Raw genomic sequence first — 22,462 nt, 5'->3', positions numbered from 1 at the left:
ATATTATAGCGCAGGTCTCACATCTCCCCTCTACGGGTATTCCTGATTGGCTGATGTTTTATGTCGGAGGTAATGACCTGGTACAGATGAAAGGTTTGGAGTTGATTGTGAGACTGCATGGAATCTTGGATGCGATTCACTTATGGTGGCTGAATGTCCATTTCGTATAGTCGGAGATAGTTCCACGCTTGGTTTGGCAAGGTGCTCGTAAGCACATGGCTTTGGACCAGATGCGGTTCACCTCAATGCCCTTGGTTTGGGCCTTTTTCTTAAGTATTTGTTCTCTTTTCTGGATTAGGTTCTTTGTTTTGGGTGGCAGGCCATTTTTCCTCTAAGGAACTGACTTTGGTGGGAGAATGCTGCATCTCAGTGGCTTTATTGTGGCACAAGGAAGCATTGTGAGGGCGCTTGCCCTCTATTTACATGGCGACTTTGTCTTTTCTGTGCGGGGAGACCCGATTGCTTCCCGTGTGGATCGCTTGGACTGTGCCCATGGGGAAGCGAGTACTTTCCATCGTAAGCAGTGGCGGCACTCCCGGAGACAATGGAGTCATTTGCTCCAGCCCTTAAGGGGGCACCTGGCTCCATTGTCCCCCGGGCCGTTCCGGGCACTGCCATGGAGATGGAGCATCACTGATCGGCGCTTCACCTCCAGCGGCGTCAATATGGGGGTGCGGTCGCACCCCCTATTTGCCGGGCACCCGATGAGTGTATTACCAGTGGGCGCCCGGCTCCTTCGTTCCCCCCTGCGGTAGCCGGAGGAACGGAGCTCAGTGTGAGATCAGCTTCCGGGTCCCACAATGCACTATGGGAGTGACAACATGACGTCACTCCCATAGTTCCGAGGAGCGGGCACCGGGGACGGAAGGCTGCAGGACTGGAGTGGGGTTTCAGGTAAGTATTAGGTTTTTTTTTGTATGTGTGTGCTCGTAGGGGGCTCACTACAGGGGGCATTATTGGTGGATCACTACAGGGGGCATTGTTGGGGGCTCACTACAGGGGGCATTACTGGGGGCTCACTACAGGGGGCATTACTGGGGGCTTACTACAGGGGGCATTATGGGGGCGTACTACAGGGGGCTTACTACAGGGGGCATTACGGGGGCTTACTACAGGGGGCATTACGGGGGCTTACTACAGGGGGCATTACTGGGGGCTTTCTACAGGGGGCTTTACAGGGGGCATTATGGGGGCATTACTGGGGGCTTACTACAGGGGTCATTACTGGGGGCTTACTACAGGGGGCATTACTGGGGGCTTTCTACAGGGGGTTTTCTACAAGGGGCATTACTGGGGGCTCAATACAGGGGGCATTACTGGGGGCTCACTACAGGGGGCATTACTGGGGGCTTACTACAGGGGGCATTACGAGGCGTACTACACAGGGCACTACAGGGGGCTTACTACAGGGGGCATTACTGGGGGCTTGATACAGTGGGCATTACTGTGGCATTACTGGGGGCTTACTACAGGGGGCATTACTGGGGGCTTTCTACAGGGGGTTTTCTACAGGGGGCATTACTGGGGGCTTACTACAGGGGGCATTATGGGGCTTGCTACAAGGGGCATTACGAGGCGTACTACAAGGGGCACTACAGGGGGCATTACTGGGGGCTTACTACTGGGGGCACTACAGGGAGTTTACTACTGGGGGTTTACTACAGGGGGTTACTACTGGGAGCACTACAGGGGCCCTTACTACTGGGGCACTGCAAAAGGGGACCACTACTGGAGGTACTGCATAGGGGGACCATTACTGGGGTGCACTACATAGGCGGCACTGCATAGTGGGACCTCTACAGAGGGCACTGCACAGGGGGACCACTACTGGGGGAACTGCATAGGGGGGTGGCAGCTGGGGCTGGCATAGGTGCTGGGGGGTGGTACATTTTAATTTGGAGGGAGGCACCAACATTTATCTTGCCTCCGGGCACCTGGGAAGAAGTTACGCCACTGATCGTAAGTGTGTCTATAGTGGGGACGTTTAAGTCATTTTCCGAGTGTTTCAGAGATAGAAGTCTAGAACTGAGGGCCTGATTCAGAGCCTGATGCTCTGACCAGAGTGCTCGCTCTGAATCAGGGCCCTCCTACCTAAAAATGGAGCAGCCTCCTGGCCACTTGCATAGCTGTGGGTGACCACCCACAGCTTATGCGAGCGTCCAAAAAGATGGTCATGATGGTCATGACCATCGTGACCATCGGGCTTGCGACGAGACCCTGTGGTAGGGTCTCGCTGCCGCAAGCCCAGGAGTGTTTTTGGCTCTATCAGAGCCAAAAGCACTCCCACTGACATCACTAGTGATGTCAGTGGGGCCGGCTCCAGACGGAAGGTGTTCCCATGTGAACGCCTCCGTCTGGGCAGCAGCCCCCCCGGCACGCCCACCAAAAGGGGCGTGCTGTCAGTCACCATCGACAGCATGCCCCCTTTGGTGCGAGACCCATAGCGACAGCTTGGCTGTCGCTATGCGGATCTCGCGCATGCGCACGACGGAGCTCCCTCCATTGTGCGCATGCGCATTAGGGCACCATCAACCCGCTTGCGAGCGCTCATGAGTGGGTCTGAATTAGGCCCTGAGTTTGCAGCATCTTCTGGCCACCTCAGTTAGGTTAATCTTTCAACTATAAATAAAAGCTGTGACCATTTTAGCCAAGCTATTATGTGTCTGTGTCTTTATTCGTTTAATTTAAGTATTATAAGATGTTTTTTATTTAATTAGCAATAAACCAATGGATCTCTTATAAATACTTTACATAAAAATCAACACTCTGTAATAATTTAAAGCTGTAAGAGGATACTTAGCCAGAATTAAATATATGCTAATTAATTTTTTAAAAACAACTTTTATACTGTAGAAAGGTTGACATATATGATATATTGTACCTGCTTTACTTTTACTGGATCTGATTGTTTCATGTTTTTCCGTAATGACATACCTCAGGTTCTATGTTTAAAAGAAGGAATACTATTCTTTTGTCTGTAATGTCAGCTGCAATAGAAAACACAACTGACATGGTTACAAAGTCATCTTTCTTAAAATACCTTGTATTACAGTTTAATAAGTAAGGTTTGTAGGGGCATATTGCTGAGATAGCAGGGTCAGGGATGATTACAAAGGCTTTAGCAAGAGACAAGTTAGCCTCAGCCTCAAATACACTAACATTCAGCTTGCAGATGGCCTTCTGAAACAGTTCTGCCCTCAGAACCTGAAGAAGATTGATTGTTCATGATCTCCATGTAAGATGTCAATGTTCAGCTCAAGAAGCCTGTCATCAGCTTCAGTTCACAAATCTCACCTCTGGGCAACAGTATAGTGTAATTGACATTCAGTGAGCCTCAAGGGGGTCAAGAGATTAATGCGTCACAGGTATTTTACTTACTACAATATATATCAAAATGAGGGAAATGAATATGGGGTCTTATATTTCAATAATAGGTTAAAAAGAAAGCAAATGTACACACTGTGCCTTATTATCACAGCAGCTTTAGTTCAAATTACAGAAGGGAAGTTGTATATATCTGCAACAAAGAGACTTGATCCTATTGGTACCTAGATGAACAGTTGAAAATATTTTAGCAAACATTTCAAAAGTAATGCACATTTAATATAATACATTAATAAATGAATGTCCTTTCTAGTCATCAGAGATCAGCACATCCATTCAACTCACTCAGAAATGTGAATATATTCTCAGGTTTACATTGAGGAATTCATTTGTGAATTGTATCCATTTTCCTGCAGAATAAAACTAATAATATGTCACAGTATGACCAATCACAGGCAATCACAAATAGATAACCATGAAGACTGAAAACTACAAATTCATTGCATAGTCACCTGGGCTAGCAACATAGACTCCAGTTGCACTGCAGTCACAAACTTAAGACGAAATACATACAATTGACAGGCAGTCGGGATGCCGGCAGTCAGAAGACCGACATCGGTATCCCAATGGTTAGGATCCTGACTGGGGTCGGTAAGTAGCCTAAACCTCCCCCTCTCCCCCCCTAACCCTCCCCTGGTGGTGCCTAACCCTAACCCCCTTAGTGCCTAACCCTAATCCCCCTGCTAATGCCTAACCCTAACCCCTAACCCTAAACCTAACCCTCCCCCCGATACTTACAGTACCTTCGGGATGCTGGGGGTCGGGATTCTGGATCCCAATGCTGTCAGGAAGCCAGGATGCTGACTACATCCCGTCATGAGGACTGTGTGACTCACCCTTAGCAATTTTGAGGTATGTATATGCTGAGGATACTCATACTTGACACTGAAGGGGTTAAAAATAAAAAATACCTTGTGAAGCTCAAATTCTGACCTCCGCTGTGTAAATGCCTCTCAGTTGCTCACTGGTTCTAAATGTCCTTGGGACTGGATTATTTACTAGTTCTATTAGGAAATAAAGGAAACACACAGTTTATATTTTCATTCTTATTCAGAAAAAACTGTTACTGTTAGGTAGTTGTATTTTATAGATAATGACCACACCTTTATTTCTACATAATACAAATAGAATTAACATAAAAGTAACTAAAGTAAGTTTCGGGTAACACAAGCAGTATTTTATTTGGTAAGTACATGAGGAGTTGAAATTACTGAAAAGCAATGGTAGAATGGATTTGCAATTTAATTAGAATATTTGACCAATCATAGTTCATGGGAAAAAAATGCAAACCAGCAAGGATCACCAAATGTAACATGTCTATTAATTTATTTAAGGACTTTAAATATAACTCTGGCAAACATTCCTGAACTGTTCTGGGAGAAAATAGAAATACTATGTTGCTGATTTGTGACATGAACTAGTAATTATCCATAGCCTGGCTCTGCCGCTTCTTATTTTCATCTCCACTTCTGTTATGTGACCGCTTGGTAAATAATATTAGTATGTAACCTGACTTAGGAGTGACTGACAAAGTCCTATTTGATTTGTGTATGTTTTTTCATTGTACAAATGATCTATGGGCCTGATTCAGACCCACACGCAAGCGGCTGTCCACTCGCAAGTGGGTCGATGTTCTGCACTGAGCATGCGCACGACGGAGGGAGCTCCGTCGTGCGCATGCACCAGACGCGACGAGCGAAGGAAAGTCCTTCGCTCGTTGTGTCTGATCAAAGGGGGCGTGCTGTCGATGTTGATTGACAGCACGCCCCCTTTGGTGGGCGTGCCGGGGGCGTGCCTCCCTGCCGGGGACGTTCCTAAGGGAACGCCTCCCGTCAGAAGCCGGCCCACTGACATCACTAGTGATGTCAGTGGGAGTGATTTTGGCTCTGATAGAGCCAAAATCACTCCGGGCCTTGCGGTTGAAAACCTCAACCGCAGGCTCCGGCTCACAGTTTCGATGGTCGCGATGGTCACAACCATTGCGGCCATCAAACTGCACGCTCGTATAGGCAGTGGGTGGTGACCCACAGCTATACGAGGATCCAGGAGGACGCACCAGAGTTATGGAGGCCGGCCCTCATTCAGAGCGTGCGCTCTGCTCAGAGCATACGGCTCTGAATGAGGGCCAATATCTTCCCACAAGTACACACACACACTTTTTATGTAATTTTCTTTTGTAATAATAAGTCAAACATGTAATGCTTTTTACTTATTATTACTCATGTATGTTAAAATACTTGCTGCTTCATAACACAACTAGAACAATAAAACCCCAAGTTTACTGCACTTCCTGTTAATGGCATTTGCTATTTATAAGTAGTACATCATTATACAACATGATTACTATATAAAATTGACTATTTGTTTTACATAACAGTCACTGGTGCAAAAGAAATATCCTTTACCAAATGTCATTATTGTAGTTGGCATATTTCAATGAACGTATAGGGGTACTTCTAGAGTTGGATGCATTCTATGTAAAAAAAAAACACAGGATTTAAATGTAATTGATGTGTGTATGCTGATTGAGTCAAACGCATTTTAAGATGTATCCATTTCTGCAACATATTGCATATTGCCTTGTTTCAGATTCACACATGCCTGTGTCTTTAAACCTTTCAAGAGGACATGTGCTCACCCCAGCTGGGAAATACCTGTGATAGTGGGAAAGAAAGCTGGATTTAGGACTACCAACATTGGTGCAAAGATCAGATCCAGTAACCCTGCTACACAGAGGGAGACTGGATCCAGGCACTATGTTTTCGGATTCAGTAAGTTGGAATTAGGTGCCATTTTGTGACACATATACAGGGCAGGACTAAAAATCAGCCATTGCATTTAAAACATATTCTGGCTCCAAGTGTCCTCCTCTTGGCTCCTCAAGTAGCCTCCCTATGTGACATCAAAACATTCCAATGTTTCTTAAATCCATATTGTAAAGCAAAGAGCTGGGCGGCAGCCATTCAGCCAGGCCTCTGAATGACTCAGCACCTGACTGCTGACCTGTATGGAATCTAGACTTTAATATAGACACCTCCCAATTTCTATTCCTGACTCCTCCCAAGTCTTAATCTATACTCGTGCAATAAGAATATATTAAAATTAAAATAAGTGTACATCATTCTATGTATTAAAATGCACACAAAACAGCTCATTGAGATCCAAACTTCAGACCATGGGCCCCATTTACAAACGAAATATAACCCCTTTAGTGCTCGCTAAAGGGGTAATACCATCTTGCTGTATTTAGTAAACAGTGGTAATCTTAGATTACCGATGTTTGTACAGCATCGTTCTCGCCATCTAAAAGACGGTGAGAGCGATGCGGGCCCCATTGCTGGCAATGGAGACCCGGCGGTGCCTTTCCAGCTTCAGCGAAGCCTTCCAGGCACTGCTGGGTCTCCCTGTCATGCACATGCGCAGATGGACTGTTGCGCATGCGCATGACCCTGGAGCCCCGTTGCTGGCAGTGTTAAGCTGCCAGCAGCCCAGCAGAGGACCTCGTTGAGGACGAGGATTCCGCTGGACTTCACGGGACCTCGCCGGAGGGGTAAGTATTACTAAATACCAGTGGAATTTTCGTTTGTATCACAGTGATACTAAACGAAAATTGTCACTGGTATTTCCCTTCATTTGTAAATGGGGCCCCTTATGTGCCATAGTCAGATATTTAACAGGAAAGCTATCTGTAATTAGGTAATATGTATTTGCATTATGGTAATGATAATATTCACTGTATTGAAACATTCCAACACCATTCAACATTCTAACACCAATATGTTTATCATATTCACACACTTAACTTGTGAGCTATCAGTGATAATGTAGGATATGTTCTCCTAGTCAATCATTTTCATTTAATTCAATGATTTTCACTTTCATTTAAATCCTGCCCTCATACTTAAAATATACAATACTTATCATGTTATGCAGGGGACTTGAACCCACAACCTCATGTACCACAGTCTGCCACCTAACGCATGAGCTTTTTGCTCTAGCATAGTAAGCCTTATAATTCGACCTAAATGTAAGCTAACTGTAATTCTTAGCATAGATCTCAGTAGATAAGCAGATCTATCATACTGTATGTAGTGTGCTGCTGCAGGCTAGTAGGGGAGGACAGCAGGGACTGACTTAGAAACTGACTGTGGTACATGATGTGATGTGATCAAGTCCCTTGTATGGCATGCTGATCTTTGTACATTTTACATAAATGGAGATTTAAATGAATGTGCACATATGTCCTCCTTTTTGGGGCACTTATGATACAAGAGGGTGCTGGGAAACAACTCATGTGATGGCAGAAAATAAGTGTATTGGGGGGTTGTGCTAAGGGGGGCTGCAGAAACTGCATTTTCTGCATAATTTTATGAATTACTGCTATGTACTAATGGTACAAACAGGAGATTTCACAGAAATCTCCACCAGAGTGCTAATTAGCACTGTAGATCACAGTCCCCATTATTATCAATGGAGACTATGATCTCAGCCATATGTACCAAACTCCAAAAAGCTTTTTGGGTTTGGCCCCGGCATGGTGTAAATGGCTTTAAGCCTATGGCAACTTACAAGCAGGAGAGAGCTCTTCCGATCTCTCTCCCGCAGCCTCCAGCTGGCGGCAGACACTGTCACTGTGTGCATTCGCAGTGTCAGCTTCTCTCTTAGAAGTCTTTCACAAATGAAGACTTCAACAAAATGGCAGGGATACAACTCACAGGGAGAGTGGTTACCTTAACTGCAGTTCCTGAGAGTTCCTCTTTTTACATAGCGGGGTTATTCTCAGTAAAAATTAATTCTTAATAATTGTGGCAGTTCCACAATTATTAATAAATCGGCTGACAAGTGTCTTATACATAAATTAAGATAGTGTCTGGACAAAATGTTATTACAAAGTCACATTTTTGATGTAAGATACAATTAAATATATATTCAAATACACAATGCTTCTATGCTCATGTCTAGCTCAGTTGGATTTATGATCCCAGTTCCTTCTCTCTAAGCCCAGGAAGTTATAAGTGTAAGAAATGACCTGATCACACATGCATAGAGGCATTATTTGCATATCTCAGTCTAGGACTAAAGCTGCATAAACACACAACAATTTTTTGAACGATTATCGTTTGAAAAAATCATTCACTTTCTGAGTCAATGATGAACGATTATCATTCATGCGCATTCACGTTTGTAGTTTGTAGTTCAGTCAGACTTGTCACCTGAGCGATTTTCAGCAAGGGAATATGCAAAAATTGTTTGTAGTTCACAAAAATCGGTCATTACACTTTATAAAATCTGACAGATAATCGTTCATAAAATCGTTCATAAAATCGTTCATAAAATCGTTGGTAACAAAATCGTTGTGTGTGTATGCAGCTTTAGCTACCAATTTCTGATATATCCATTTTCAAAAATATGTACTCAATTTCCACTTGTTTGGGAAAAAAACTGTCAAATCCAGCCTGTCTCAAATATAAAACACTTTATTGTAATACATCAAACATGTTGTTTTTTTATTGTGTTAGTGTAACTCAAGATACAGTACTGCCTACAGCAAAATGTAGCATTTTTACTTCATTTATTTACATGTGCATGTTATACAAGAAAGTACTGAGTCAAATGCATTAGTAGTACATGATAGCTTCCTGGACATGTATAGACATGGCACAGTGGTACAAACAGCACTGAGCATTCCAGAAAGGTGTTAATGACTTCAAGCCTGTCAAGAATGTCTCATTGTTTCCAAAAATGGCAATCAAAAGTTTAGATAAGAAAACTGCAACATTTTCTAACAGGTAAACTCAAGTGAGAAAGAAAGAAAGGGTTTTTTGTTATTCACAGTATGCCTCATAGAGTTTTACCTATTCATGTTTATGTCATGTCAGCATTCAAAGCTTATGGCACTTGCTTATCAGGCTTATTATTTTATTAATTATTCTTAACTTCACCATTCAGATTACAAATGAATAATGTAAAATGTGTTTCCTTTTAAAATGCTACATTTCTTTATTAACTTTACTTTTTTATAAATGCATTTTCATTGCATTTTTTATATTGCTCAAGATACTATATAAAATAGTGCATAATTGATTTATTGCAAGTATGTGCAAGATAAGGAACAGGAATCGCCATTACAAAGCTTTAATAACATTTTAAAGTATACTCTGTTGACCCCAAACCTTCATCCTTTTTTAAAATGGAAAATTGTTTTATTATACTAGTCATTACATTTTTTATTACTGTTGTTAATGTATTTTTTCTTTCTTTGTAGAATATTTTTAGTGATAGTTTTCAGAATTGATTTTTTTGAAACTCTACTTCTAGAGACTTGCGATTGTTTATAAAAAAGATACCTTTCCTTTATTTTTGCTGTACGAATGACTGAATTATGTACAAATAAAAGCAGATATATATTTTTTTAGTAATAATAGAGTTCATGAAAGCATTATTTTCAAATAAGAAGAATTCTAGAACAAGAGTACATACTTAGAAATTGGAGGGTTTAAGACTGTAAAGTTAGATACAGTACAAAAAACTTTTTGATAGAATGCAATTCCCAGCAAGTAATTAAAGAGTATCAGACATATTTTAGCCATTTTTGTGGCATATTTATGAAAGTAATTTTGTGGGAAATCCCCTGCAAATGGATTGCAAAATGTAAGCATTCCCAGAATGTGAGCCCACCGTTTCTAAACGGTAGCTATCAGTTTGCTGTTAATCTTCCTCTAGGATAGGGATTTTTCAGAAACTGTCCCAGGGCCCCAATAATATTAATTGCAAATGAAAATATTCCCATGCGTACTGTGTGTTGGGGTGTAAATGTCACATTAAAAATGCTGGTTGTGATAAATGATGCTCATTTATGTGCATAATGCTAACTGCATGTAATTTCAGCAATCTCATAAATCAGAACTACATCTAAAATATTTGTCAATTTCTGGCAATTTACACTACTGTATATTTACCAGGTCTCAAAAATCAACATTATGAGTTGACGCTTTATGTCTTAAATCATGCAGTTTGACATACAGCTTTTCACTGAACACAAATCGCCCAACATTCGATGAAAAACGGAAGTGTGACAAAACCACAGCGTAGTAGTTGCATACATACTGTACAGGCAGAACTGCATAATGGCCTTCTATTATACTATAAATGTATTACAGACAAATACCAATTTACATGCAAATCACAAATATATATTGTTCACCAGGGGCTGTACAAGAGAAGGGTCTGTGTGCAGTCACCGTAAAGGCCCCTTCATCTCTTGTTGGTGCATGAGCCCAGTAGTCTCTATAAACATTCTGCACCCATTATGAATACAACTATGAAGTTCACCAATATCTATCTATGTTACACAACATTACAAACCTAAATAAACCATTCTAAAGCAAAATGAACAAGATCATCAATGCAATTAGAATTTTTGAAAGGTTGAATTTTAAAAAATATTTTACTCTGTTTCTAAGTTTAATAAACAATGACATGGGATTTTTAATTTAACTTGCATCTTCTACTTACTTACGGGAAGAGAAATTGACAGTAATACATACGTTAGTGTTCACACATACATAAGTTTTAGATGGAAGGTGTAAGTAAGTGCCTGTCACATTGTACAATCCTGCCTTGCTACACCTGAAATACAATAAATGTGGATTTAGTAGTTGTGTCCCTAAAGAACTGATCTGCCACGCTTTGGGATCAGCGCCATTTACCATTCATAGAAACATGCTACGCCTTTACATAAAGAAAAACAAGAAAACCTGGCACATATTTACACAGAGGACAGACACACTTGCACACATTTAGATGCTCATACGCTTATAGACATATTAGGAGAGACAGCTTACACATAAACACATAGGGCCCGATTCAGAGCCGCTCGCAAGCGCTGTGTGCTCTCAAGCAGCCCGATGGTTGCCAACTGCAAATGCGCCATGTCCGGCGTGCACGAGCCCTGCTGAGCGACTGAAGTTCAGTCGCTACGGGGCTCACAACAAGACGGGGCGGCTGTCGATGTTGATTGACAGCTCGCCCCGTTATGTGGGCGGGAAGGGGGGGGTGGCCGGACAAACGGAGGCGTTCCCTTAGGAATGCCTGGTGTTTGTAGGAGGGCAGACTGACATCACTACTGATGTCAGTAGTGGACTCCATGCTTTATTAGGGCAGGAAGTCCACTCAGGCATGAGGCAGCTAGACCCTAACCCAGGGTCTCAGCGCAAGCCCGATGGTCGCAATAATCACAACGGTCTCCATCCCGCTCGCACAAGCTGTGGGTGGTCACCCACAGCTTTTCAAGTGAGTGGAGGCCAAAGAAAAAACCTCCCACATTCAGAGCGAGCGGCTCTGAATCAGAGCCATAGGTTCAAATATAGGTTTAATGAGAGCTTTAAGTGAGCCTTATTTTCTGAAGTAGTTCATAATAGTAAGAAGCTACTAACAAATTCTTCCAACACAATCACTGATGGAAAAAAATGAATTCTGTATTGCACAGACTCTCAATGCTATGTGTGCCCAGATGCTGACATTTATTAAATCTAGCATGCTGCAGTCATTAGCACAGAGAGTAAGTGAGCAGAAAATGCCTCAGTCATTCTGTTTGGCTCTAAACAGACTAAAATCACCACATAATTGAATGAGACCAATTAAGTGCCTTTACTTAGAAAAATAATCATGTTTTCAGTAAACAAAAGTAAGTGATGCTTATCACATTGGGGAGCAACATGAGCTTTTGCTTAAGTGTTGTTTTTCTGTAATCTACTATTTTTTTTAAAAGAAAGGCCAATGCTGTTCAGTGAACAAAGTGTCACAAAGCCTAAAATATAGCCTACAATTTAAGATGATACAACATGAAAAATGCATATTTTACGATTGACAACATGTAAAAGAAAATTCCATACAATTAAATAATTTAAGTAAGCTAAGGCAAATTTGGGTGTCTGTTTTGATATTGTTAAAAAAGCTATTTCCTAAATGCATGAGCACAAAAGAAGCATACTGTACGCCTATGTGTGTACATCACACTTGCACATCCTTACAAATGGAGAAAAAGAACGGAAGGAGTAAAGGGTCTGGCAAATGCAGGCTGGGTACAGAAAGATATATATGCATAGTCACTTTTGATTGGATGATTTTGAGTTAATATCTCAAGTTGTTATTGTTTCCTTTATTTCCAATATTTATTTTGCATTCATTTAGTATTTTTGTTTGTATTTTGGTTTATAAAATAAAATAATCCAGCAGTACTAAACAGGTAATTTATGTATTTTAATTTAATATTTTCAAAGTAAACATAATAGCTAATGCATATTAAAGTGTTCCATAGACAAAAAACCTTACCGTTTCACATGTCCCAGTGGGATTGGTATGCCATATAACTGCTTAGACTTTCAGTTGCATAGACTGCATGTGTGTTTTCCAGTAAGCACACAAATCTGTGAATTAGCTACTCCACCATTTTATGAGCAATATCACTCTATGAGAGTGCTGAATCTGAAGTTAACCACAGGGTAGGATGGCATACAATATCTATATTGCGCAAGGAACATGTCCATTAAGGAATCAGCCTTAATTATGGGAATTTCTTTACTTTTTGGAGTTTGAGTGGAAGAGATACAAAAAAATTTCTGAAATTACCAATTATGTGTAAATAGCCTGTGTGTCTATGGAATTTCAAAGCTTTTTTTGAAGTTAATATATTCATGCTTTCAAATTTAGAAACAAAGAATTTGACATGCAACGCCTGGTTCACCAGCTGTTCACACACACAAATTACCCTGTACATCAGCTTTTCCCTCATCCACCACTCATGCACACCAGATTTTACCTGACAACCTAACCCTTCCCACCAGCTGTTCCATCACAAGCCTCCACCTGCCCACCAGCTGTTCCCTCCAAAACCACATGCAGCCCACCATCCCCTACACACCAGTTTTTCATTCACTTGTCAGTCCCTGCATACCAGCTTTTTACTTACACCACACCCACTGCCACCAAGTTTTGTTTAATGCTATGGTGGTACAGAGCAGTGAACACCGAGGATGGGAGTGTAAGGAAATAATGTCAAAACAAGGTGTAAGGCAGTGCGGAAAGGATATGAGAAATTACAGCAGAGATAACAGAATATAGAAATGCAGAAAAGCAATGATAGGATATGAGAGTGCAGGGCAGTTATTTCAGGATATGGGGGTGTATCGCTATGATGACAAGACATGTGAGGGTGAGAGAAGTGATAAGACATGGGAGGAAGAAGTTTAGTGATGAAAAGACATGGGGTACATCGGGGGTGCAGCACAGCAACCACAGGAAATGGAGTGTTCAGCACAGTGACCACAGGACATGGGGGAAGCAGCACATAAACTACAGGGCATGACAGGTGCAGCATAGCAACCATATGGCATGTAGGGTGCAGCATAGCAACCACAGGAAAAGGGGGGTGCAGCACAGCAACCACAGGACATGGGTGGCTATTGGAAAGGCAGGATATGAGAATGTAGGTCAGTGCTAACAAGATATGTGAATGCAAGGCAGTGATGACCGGATGGTAGAAGGGAAGCAAGGTAGTGTCATCAGGACATTCTAGCTGACAAAAGTACATGTGGGTGTGGAGCAGCAACTGCAGGGCATGGGGGTGTGATGGCAGGATGACAATAGAGGGGTGCAGCTAAATGACCAAAGGATGGTGGAAATGTGATCACTTGCAGGGCACTGACAACATGATGTTAGTGAGGGGTGCTGGGTATTGATGACATGATGGTAGTGAGGAATGCAGGCCAGTGATGACATGATGGGCATTGACGACATGGTAGTAGTGAGGAGTGCACGGGATTGATGACATGATGGTAGTGAGGGGTGCAGGTCAATAATTACATGATGGTGGGAAGTGAAGTAGAGCAGTGATGAAAGGATGCTGCAGGGAGGGGGGTAAGGCAGTGAAGATATTATGGTGGAGTGGTGCAGGGCAGTGAATACATTATAGTGGGGGGTGCAGGACATTAATGACATGATGGTGGTGGGGGGTGCAGAGCAGTGATGACATGATGATGGTGGGGGGTGCAGAACAGTTACAACATGATGGTAGGAAGTGCAGCAGAGTAGTGAAGGCAGGATTCTGCAGGGAGGGGGGGTAAGGCAGTGATGACATGATGGTGGATTGGTGCAGGACAGTAAAGATATGATAGTGGAGGGGTGCAGGACATTGATGACATGATGGCAGTGGGGGTATAAAGCAGGGACAACATGATGATGGAGGAGGGGTGCAGGGCAGTGATGACATGATGGTGGGAGCATGTGGGGTAGTGATGACATGATGGTGATGGCGGTGTGGGGCAGTGATGACATGACTGGGTGGGGGCAGTGATGACACAGACCCTGGCCTTGGCATGGAGTGACATGCCCCCATTTTCCAGAACAGAGGATGGCACTGCCCCACCACTAAACAATCAGTGTCAATCAGCACTGCTTGCAATAACTCAGGACCCATTCTGCACATTCACAGAATGGGTCCTGCACATGCGCAGGCACCCCATCATCGGAGATGTATGCAAACCATCGGGTATATAGGGCCTTTATCATCAATCCAAGCAATATATTTTTTAAAAACAAATAGAAGTATACTTAGCTGATACTTGAGGAATGGGATTGAAATACCGATGGCTCAACAGCTTTCTGGTTCAAATGCTGACAGTGGAAGGCCGACAGTAGGAGATCCCAATGCCCGGTGGTAGGTATCCTAAGCCTCCCCTCTCCACCCCTAACCCTCCCTTAGGGGTGCCTAACTCTATCCTCCCCGCCTAGTGCCTAACCCTAACCTCCCCCTGGGGTGCCTAAACTTAACCCCCATTTCCTGCACCCTAAACCTAGCTGTCCCGGGGGGATATCCAACCCTAACCCCCCCAGTGGTGCCTGACCCTAACCCCCCTTCCCCTAGCCTAACTCTAACCTTCCCCAAGGGGGTGCCTAATGCTAAGTCCCCCTGGGGGTCCCTAAATTTTACTCCCCATCCCCGGCCTAAGTGTTATACTTACCCAGCACATGATGATCAGGATGGCATCCTGTCAGTCTTCCGGCATCAGGATTAAGATAGGTGCCGGTATTTCGATAAATCCTGTGTCGGGATTTATATTGGCAGCATTGCATCTGCCGGTCTATTAACTACATCCAGATGCTTGTATATCATTTATGATATAATGTTAGTGTTTCTCTACTATGATTCAATTCTGTATATACAGATGTATCCTACCTCATCTAGCCTCAATGTGTCATGTGGTGTGAGATGCGCCAGGCGAGTGAGCCACTAGGTCCCGTACCACTCTTCTAGCATTGTGCATCTCTTTTGCTGAAAATATGTCTTAGTCATAATGCAGTGTGACTATGATGCACAAGGAAACTTTACTGATTAATTTGATATTAATTTTATATGCAAGATTTGTTTATTGTATATGAAGCACAATGGAACTTAACCTATTGATCACGCAAATAAATGGGAGACACTTTCCAGAATAAAGCATATAAATTTTGAATTTATTCACCATTATGGAAAGTTGATGTTATGGTCTACAAAGAAACATGTTTCAAGACATCCATCCATTAGCAACTATACAAAGGGTATGTTTCTAAACAAAAGTTGTCTTGAAAAAGCTTTCTGTAGACCAGATTGTTGACTCTACATGTTGGTGAATAAATTCTAATATGATTCATTCAAGACTGGTGAGTTCTTTAAATTAAGATTACTTTCTGCAGAGCTAATATTGGATGAGAACCCCAGCAAATGTTGAATTGTATGAATACAGTGTAACTTCCCAACATCTGTTGTACATGGCTCATTCCACCCCAGCTCCCAAACTACAAACTGTGGGGATAACAGTCAAAAGACATATTAAACAGGGATATGATAGGTTGACAAAAAATTGCACATAAAGGATAAAGAGGCTCCTGCTCTGGAAAGATCTTACAATCTTATGGAAGAAGGCTTAGCTAATATAAGAGGTGCAGATGAGGCTTATAGTGGAGATTGGTCCTTTTGTGAGGTTGCAACAGTGTGTGTAATAAAGGTAGGTGTAAGGTAAGATCTAATGAAGAAATCTGTTTTCATGGAGTATGTATATTTTGAAGGTTGTGGGAAGGACAAATTCCTTGTGGTAGGTTTTTCCATAGGTGGTTAGTGGCAGAGGAAAAGTAGGTAGGAATGAGAGGTGGTTCCTTGGGATGAGGTGAAGTACAGGTCAGAGGTACATGTATGAGTGTTAAAGGGAGTGTACTGTATTTTGAGATTTAATGTGAATAAAGGGGTAGTGTTGTTGGTAACTATATAGATTGGGAAAGTAATTGGATTCAATTAGGATTTGCAAAGCATTGTGGCAGATGTGCAGTGGTTAAAGCACTTTAGATGGATTATAGCTGGGATACATGGGTGTGAGGAATGCCATATTGGAAGCAGTTACAATAGTCAAGGTTGCAGCTGATGAGAGAATGTATACAAGTTTTGGTAGAATCTTGTGAATGAAAATGGGGGGGGGAAAGAGAGAGGTAAAACAAGACTGGATATGAGAAATACGGCAGAGAGCATAATTATGTGTGAAACCAAGGCAGCAGGCTTGAGAAACTGAAGAAATATATGTATTATTGATCAATCGTAACGGAAGACTCTGGGAGAGGTGAATGTAATCAGTTCTGTTATGTACATGCTAAGCTTTAGTTAGTATCGGGATATCCATGTGAGGTGAGGACAGTTAGATAAAATGATAGTACAGAAGTGGACAGGTCAGGGGAGAATAGTTTATAGTGGAGTAAAGTTCATAAGAGAAAATTAGTTCACCTAGAGAAGACATATACAATGTGGAAAGGAAGGTGCTAAGAACAGAGCCTCATTGGACCCCAATAGATATTTGAAATGGAGGTCAGAATATGCCAGAGATAAAGAGAGACTAAAAGATGGATTTGGAAGTGAACTAGAAAGTAATTGTCAAGTAAGATAAAATGGTGATCAACATTGATGAAATCTGCAAAGATCACTAGGAGGATGAATTTGGTGACATGTTAGAAAGTCAGTGGTTCTGGATGGTTGTCCAATAGTTGAAAGTAAGAATTAATTTACTTATTATAGAAATATTATAATGAGGTGTATTTATCTATTTTATTTATGGGATATGGATAGTGGTGTAGATTAGCTTTGAGAATTTTAATACCATTACTGAATATTACTTGTAGCTATTTTATATACTGTACAACAGCATGTATGTTTGGCTGACTGTAGAATTTATTGCACTCTGCCTTAATAGAATATTTATTGCATAGCAGAAACATGCTAGGTAACGTTACCTTTCTAAATTTTCAAGTAATTGCATTTAGTTAATCAGATCATCTCTGCAGGAACATAGACATAAGTTCCTTATGAGCTTAATTAAAATGTATTCATTCTACTATTATTATTATTATTATTATTATTATTATTATTATTATTATTATTAGCCTTCTAAAACATCAACATTTAACATATTCCTCTTCAATACACTGGAAGTTGGATTATATAAAAAACTCAGGACTGCCACATAAAAATGTCAATCATCATAACAGCATGATAATAGCCAGCCACCCAGTTGGGCAAATGGATGATCATACATCATATGGATTAAAATTGTTTTTCTATTTCTACTTCCCCACTTTTTACAATAGACCCTTGATCATTTTCAGTATCATACCCATGTGGCTCTTAACCCAGCACTGATAAAACTGAAGGTAAATTTTACAATCTATGAGTTGTGGGAAACATGTTAGCAGAATAACATTTGTAGCTTTTGGTTGGGTTATATTAACATAAATTTACATGTGATATTGAATGCAATTGTTTATTTATTTACCAATTTAAATGAACTATCTCTAATCAACAATGTACCTTTGTGGGACTAAAAAAAGAGTTCTTGGTACCAAAATGAGGTGGATGTGTTCCCTGCACCAACATGAATAAGGAAACCAGACCACTTACATTGTTTCAGAATCAGTTTATTTTGAAAAATAGCACAGTTCTTAGATTGTATCTCATTATACAAAAATTGTTGGATGGAGTAACTAGGCAAGAAATATAAGGTTCTAGGTTCCATTGACATTGGTAGGAAACCCAGATATTCCATGAAAACTTGACAGGACATGGTTGTTTTTCATAATGCCAGGAGGCGCTAGTACCATTATTTTCTTTTCAGTACACTAACTAGTATATAATCACAAAAATCTATCACTTTCGAAAGAGGCTAACATACCATTGCCTCTTTTGTAGATAAACCTTTCTTTAACAATGGACAGGTTATTAGATCATGATTACAGACCATTTAAAGACCAAATCACTAGGGTTGGGTCCTTTTATAAGGATACATTTCTACATGTACAGTATCTGATAAGCAACATTTATAGTCTTCAACATATACAACTTATATATTTCAACTGACACAGAAAATATTTGTGAAGCATTTTGGGAATAAATCTGACTCAGTAGGTAATTCCAGAAACAGTATCAGCCCAATAAGATTTAGAGGAGGATACATTTTGGAAAACAAAATGATTGCATAGATTAAATTTGCCAGAATTGGAATCATGATCTTTGTTGATAAGTTTATTTACTACACTAATTGAAGTATAGCCAGAAATTCTGATTTATGGACTAGAAAAGCTGTATTTAATATAATTTTATGGGGCAGTCATAGCACATAGACAACATATTTCAATAAAACTGTCAATTTCCAAAATTCTATCACCACAATAATAATTATTTATGAGATGTTATCTAAGGTAAAACAAATATCATTTTTAATTTGATGCTTTCAAGTATAAAAAAGTAAACCTCAATGAATAGTGCCCTTGGGTGTAAACGTTCCTTACAGCACCATGTTTGGAAGTGAACATTTATATTCTTATGTTCAGATATTTCTAAAGTAATTTATTGGCAGACTGCTAACTGGCAAATGAAAATAAAAATAATACTGAATAATGTAAAGATAAAATTAAATATATACTAAAAAAAATACTATTTTTGGTTATTACCCTAGGGAGTGATGAAGAGTTGGTCATAATGTAATAATTAAGCTAAAATAAAATGCATGTAAAATAGTGTATTTTTGTCAGTATGCTGACCAAGACAAATATTTAATTTTTAGCCATTAATTTTGCTTGTAAAATACACATTTGCTTTTAGGCATCTAAACAATTCAGAGACATCTCTAATATATCAGAAACAGCTCTCTGTTTCATGTACAAAAAAAATGTGCTAAAATTCATGCAAAAAAAGCATAATATAAGCCATATTTAAAAATGAATGTAGGAATGGCGCCAATCGGTATCCAATCTCTATAACCTAAGGACAACTTATGGCTTTCCCAACTTTACCCAAAGGAAATAAAATTGAAAACAGGAGAGTACAGTGGACCTCATTCAGAGTCGGCCGAAGCGGCCGCACGGTCGTACGCCACCAATGTTCGCTATACTGCGCATGCGTAAAGTTCGCAATGCGCGTGTGCAAACTAGCCGCTACAGTCAGACATTTCTCTCTCCTTGAACACAGCCAGGTCGGTAGTTTGAGTGACAGATTGAGGCATTTGTGGGTGGTAACAGGGGAAGGTGCTTGAAAACGGGGGAGTGGAGATCCGAACACAGGCGTGCCTAATTATGAGAACGGCATTTTATGGGAGTGCATATGGTTTATGGGAATGCAGAATTAACAAAGTAGCGTCATGGCACATGTGACATGGGAGGTTTTTACACTGACATGATCGTAGAGCTTAAGAGAGGGTATGGTCAACCTTAAGCTCTACGACCAGTTCTGATGGTTCCCGATGGTTTCGATTAATCCTTATATGCCCAGAGATGACATGCAATGCGTACGAGAAGGGGGCGTATTTTTTTTTATTCTGGCCGCTTCCTCCCCTTGGTCGGCCAGCTGCCAATCCGAACTTAGGGACGCAACTTACGAGGGAATCATTTGCATATCCGGCCCCTTTTCCCGTACGACCGTACGGCCGCTTCGACCGACTCTGAATGAGGTTCAGTATCTCTGGCACTGAGAAGGGTACTTTATAGGTCAAAACTTCATTGTGACACATCCACTATGCTCTCCATAAATGGGAGCCAGGCAATATAGGATTGTTAAAAGTAGTGTCAGAACTTAAAATATAAGTGGTCAAACACCCTTTTACCCAAACATGAAATGTGGGCTGCAAATGGCAATTAAGGGATGACTTAACAAAAAATTGATAGTCATAATAATAATAATAATAATAATAATAAAATAATTTATTAGTTAGATTAATGGCATCATAATACAACTCACTTTTGTCATGGATAAATTACATTTAAAAATTACAAAATTGATAAACAACAATGGTTAGAAGAATAATTAAAATACAAATAATTAAAAAACTAATTCAAAAACATTGTATCGCAAGTTAAAAATCAGGCTTTAAAATAAAATATAAAAGAAAAATGTAATTCTCAAATTAAAGCTGCATTGCATTTCACAGCACCTGGTCACTTCCTCAGGCAGTGTTGAAATCAAAAATGTTTTTTTGAACAAATCATTGGCAGTTTGCGCCAACCACCAGAAAAGCCTGCTGCAAAATCACCACAAAACTAAAGCCAACCAGGAGGTGAGTACTCCCAATATACCTTAATGAAGGCAATCATTATGTATTGATGAAGGAGGAATATAGCATCAAGAATATTTGTATGAGGCAATATTTTTTTATTAATATAATTAAAGTTGAATTTGATTAAAATAGCAATGGTATGTATTAATTATATTAAAGGGGCAACATTCATTCATTCATTTAAATTGCTGTCTTAATCAAATTAAATATTATTTTTGCACTCACTGATATTAATACAATAATATTGCCCCCAATTAAAGTATTAATAATGTTAGTTTTTTCCTCATCATTACATAATGATTGTATTCATTAAAAGTGTATTGGGAGTCTTCACCTTCTGATTGGCCACATAGCTCAAACAGCATATTGTTTGAGTACCCTTGCCAGTCACAACTACTTTTATGTTAGGTTTTTTTTTTGGCACTTTTTTGTGGTTTTCAAAACCGCCACTTCATAAGTCTGGAGGTTACAATTTTATAATAGTGGAAAATTGGGATGGTGTTTTCTAAATTATCATGTTTCTGTTAGTTTTGCCTCTAGCACAAATCCAGCAGAATAATGGAAACTCTAGTTTAACTAAGTGGCATGATTCGAAACAAATAAAAACACCATCACCAATGTTTATAGAAAGCACTGCACAGATCTCTAGAAAATAAAAGTGTGTCTCCTTACCCACCTTAAATTGTTAGCCAGCCCTAGGCCTTTAAGCCTAGGCTGGTAGTGAAAAACATGGGTGCAAACTGTTATTATTCTTCTGTAACCAGCACTAGGCTGAAATAGCCAGGACTTATGACCCTACATCAGGGAGATACATTGGGTGGGGTCCCCCTGCCATGAATATTTCCCTTTAAAAATAACTAATTCATAATGTTGCTCTCTTAATCAAATTAAAAATTATTTTTGCACCCAGTTATTTTAATATCATCATATTGCCTTCAATAAAAGTATTATTGATGTTATTTTACTGTATTGGAAATCCTCACCCTCTGATTGGCATAGACTGGTCAGCTGAGGCCTGGTATTCCCAAAAGATGAAATCAATTGTATTCATTTGTATTTTTATTTAAAATAATTTATTATGTTTAAAAGTCTGGAAAAAGTCTTTTGATCACACTGTTGGCCCTATGTCATATACAGTATGTAATTGCAATATATGTCCAGAAAAAATATAGAATTATTGTGACCTATTCAGTTGGTCGTAAACACAGATATGTAGCTAGCACTACCTTCCATTGCTTGTTTCTTCTTCCCTGGGACTGATGCAGCTGGAGGCATGTAAAGGGCATGTAAAACCCAAAAAGCCAAAGATTTTGGATTGTAGAGGGCATGTAAAATCCAAAAAGCCAAAGTTCAGTAAAATGACCTTAAAAATTAATTTAAATTGTCTGAGGAAAAACATAAACTTGACAATATGCCATTTACAACACGGAGTTGCAAGGAAAGGCTAAGGTCCG

This window comes from Taudactylus pleione, unplaced genomic scaffold (genome assembly GCF_031769625.1).
Source record: "Taudactylus pleione unplaced genomic scaffold, aTauple2 ptg000309l, whole genome shotgun sequence".
NCBI classification, from domain to species: domain Eukaryota; kingdom Metazoa; phylum Chordata; class Amphibia; order Anura; family Myobatrachidae; genus Taudactylus; species Taudactylus pleione.
The sequence above is the reverse complement of the archived record's forward strand: the minus strand, read 5'-3'. Positions refer to the sequence as shown.